At 38.7% G+C, this 3,306-nt stretch overlaps 1 protein-coding gene across 1 annotated transcript in view; it reads left to right on the top strand.

Moving 5' to 3' along the window:
* Positions 1 to 3,306, top strand: part of SLC35G1 (solute carrier family 35 member G1) — a 16,124-nt gene that overhangs the window by 7,018 nt on the left and 5,800 nt on the right. The gene's annotated exons all lie outside the window — the stretch shown is intronic.

The following is a 3,306-nucleotide window of genomic DNA, read 5'->3' as shown; positions in this document are numbered from 1 at the left end:
CTGCTAAGATCGATATTGTCAGAAATTCCTGTGTAAGTGTGGACAAGTCATAATATTTTAGGGAATGTCGGTAAGACTTCAGACATTTCTAAGTGTGGCAGTAGACTTCGGATGGGAACCCAATCATCTTCCCCATTTTGGAATAAAAGTATTGTCAGGGGAAGGCACTAGAAAAATTTTCTTAAATCCTTGGTGATAATTTAGTTTGACCCATTTTAAATTTCACTATTGAGGAAGATTCCTAGCTTCTCAAAGTATGAACCAAAGGTGACCATACTTTCATTTCTGACTCCAGAGACCCAGGGTCCCCATGTCTGGCCTACATGCTGCCCTAAAGATGTCCAGCCCCAACACAGATCAGCAAGATGCACCTAGCCAGGAACTAACACAGGACTCTGTTTAGCAAATATTTAATTGGAAAAACTTTGATGGCAATTATTATACATACTGAATGCTGCAGGTTCTTTTTCAGTGTGTTTTAACTCTTTTCCTAAAGAGAACAGTGAAAAGTTGTCTCACATCCAATGACTTAAAGAACATGTAGCATTGCTTCCGCTTTTATAGAAAAACTCATAAGAATGCACAACGTCCAGGACCAAGTTTTCTTATATGGGGCAGCTAAATCTTGAAATTGTACTTATTATGAAAGTAACACGCTTTCATATATTTATATATTTAATATAAAACATGGGAAAAATAAATATAAAGAAGGAAAATTACTATACTAGAATGAGGTCTAACCACAATGAGCATTTCAGTAGATTTTCCTTTGTCTTTTTTTGCAAGCATACACAGGGTGCCCCCCAAAACTGTATTGTGGGGAAGCATGGGACTTATTTGGAATGTCTGTAAGGAGGCTTCTCCTAAAGGTCGGGGGTTTCTGAGGGGACCTTGCCGAAGGTGGTAGCCCCTACTTTGACTTTTCCAAACGAGTCTGATCCCCCAAGGTGTTTTGCTAGAATCTCTATGTTTAGTCTTTAAAGACCCAACCTTGTAGAAGCATATACTTTCTCAAGGATACTTATCTTATTGATTGTATCTAGAGGTTAATTTTAGTTCAAACTGTTATTATAGTAAAAAGCCAACAAGGCAGGCAATCAGGGCTATTTGTTCCTAAAGTAAAAACAGTCCCTTGCTTAGCCTCTCTTTCACAGAAATCTGTGTCAGAGCAATCTGTTCATCCGTCGCTCAGGGTCTGCTGGTCAGCCCCAGCAGCTGGTGCCCCCCATGTGAGGAGGTCAGGAATGCAACAAAACGCAGTGAAACCCTCAAAAACAAAGAGAAAAGAAAATGAAAGTAACTGTGCAGTAAGTCGTTGGAGCCCACTTGGGATTTCCAAGTTTGAGGGAATTCTTTCTCAGCTAAGGTTTCATAATGGGACAACAGTTGTCCACAGAACAGCAGCAATATATCACAGTGCTGAAACAGTTATTAAAAGCAGGTGGTGCCTCTGTTACAGAAGAACAACTAAAAAGCTTATTAAAAATTGTTTTGATGTATAATCCTCGGTTCCCTGATGCATGAACACTAGACCTTAATCCTCTGGGAACAGGTGGGCAGGAATTTAAAAAGAAATCAGGCCCAGGGAAAACGAGTGCCCTTACCATCATTAACTATGTGGGCTCTTGTTCGAGCTGCATTATGCCCACTTCATATTGAAGATCAAAAGCCTATAGAGCAACAGGAGGACTTAACCACTGCCCCTTCCTCCTGAAGCAGAGCCTGCAGAGCCTGTAATACCTAAAGCCCTGCTGCTGGAGGAAATATTTCCCGATCCTCTGCCTCCGATGTGGGAGAGCTCATCAACTAGATCTTCAGTTTTGGGGTCCTATGTCAGGCAAGCCATGTTAGAAGGAGAGCTTTTAACTTGCCCAGATATACAAAATCAACAAGATAATAAAGTTTATGAGCCGCTCTTTTTTAATACCTTTAAAGAAATAAGGAAAAGTGTTAGAGAAAATGAGACTAACAGTCCGTTTAACAAAAGGACTCCTTAATGCCTTGTCTGAAAATTATCACATGACTCCTTGGGACTGGCAGATTTTAGCCAAAACAATTCTAGATGCCAGTCAATATCTATTATGGAAAGCAGAATATAATAAGATCTGTGAACAACAAACTGTTTATGGGTGCTCACTGGCCACCCCACCCGGGAGCTCTCTGGGCCACATTCCAGCTATAAGTCCCGGGCACTAAAAGACATCTTCTAAAAAATCCATGGAAAGGACTCTGGTTTATTAAGTCTTATCTGTAGGTTGTGCATGCCTATAAATGTTGTTCATAGAGTCTCTGTTAATTGTTGTTTTGTGTCTTTGCTGTTTAGTTTAATTTGTTTAAAGATAGGGCATATTTCACTGTACTAGGGGCCCCAGCTACTTGTAATAGGGTGAGCTCATAATAGGGATTACAGGAATTTCCCGCAGCTGCCAAGAATTCTTATTCTTGGGGACCTTCCTGCTCTCCCTCTCAAGACATCAGCCACTAGAAACTCTTAGGTAGTAGAAGTTCTTGTCTCTGTAATGTAACTTGGTTCCTGATTAATGTTTTTTACTTGCTTTTTTATCTTTAAGGACTTAGTTTGTACTGCACCATTTTATGAATATAAGGCATCCTTGGCCTCTACTTGTTTAGACTTTGTATCACTCAGAACCCATTTACTGTACTGGGTTCATGTAAAATAAAATTCCAAGGCTAGTGTCCCAGTCCACCCTTTTGTGAGTACTTATTCATTTACTGTAGGGTTTTTTGTTTCTGTTTTTAAGATCTCTTCTTACTATATACAAAATTTCATATTGTTAATCTACTCAAAAAGAGAAAAAATATGGGAAATAATTATTTCAACTCCCCAAGTATTTATCCTAAAAGGCTAGAGCTATAGAAATACCCTTGAATAAGCTGCAGAAGCGGCAACAGTGAGGTGAAGGAAAGAGCACTCTCCTTGTAAAGAAAAAAAAAATGGTACTTTTACACTAAAGCTTTAAAGGCCCAGAAGTTACTATAGTCCTGGGAACAAACCCCAGGACCTCCTATCTCCCCACATACACACCCACCCTTTCTCCAGACTCCTAAGAGTTGTCAAGGTCATATTATCTCTATTATGCTTCTTAACAATGTGAGTATATTTTCCATTGGAAAAATAAGCCTATTTCTAAAAGTAAGGAAAAGAAAAAGAAATAGTTTTTCCTATATTTGCCTAAGTAGCAAAGGTTTAATATATATATATATATATATATATATATATATATACACACACACACACACACACACACACACACACACACACACATATATGTGTATATATATATT

This window comes from Myotis lucifugus, unplaced genomic scaffold, assembly GCF_000147115.1.
Source record: "Myotis lucifugus unplaced genomic scaffold, Myoluc2.0 scaffold_66, whole genome shotgun sequence".
Lineage (NCBI taxonomy): Eukaryota > Metazoa > Chordata > Mammalia > Chiroptera > Vespertilionidae > Myotis > Myotis lucifugus.
Note: the sequence above shows the minus strand (reverse complement) of the source record. Positions and strands in the feature narration are given on the sequence as shown.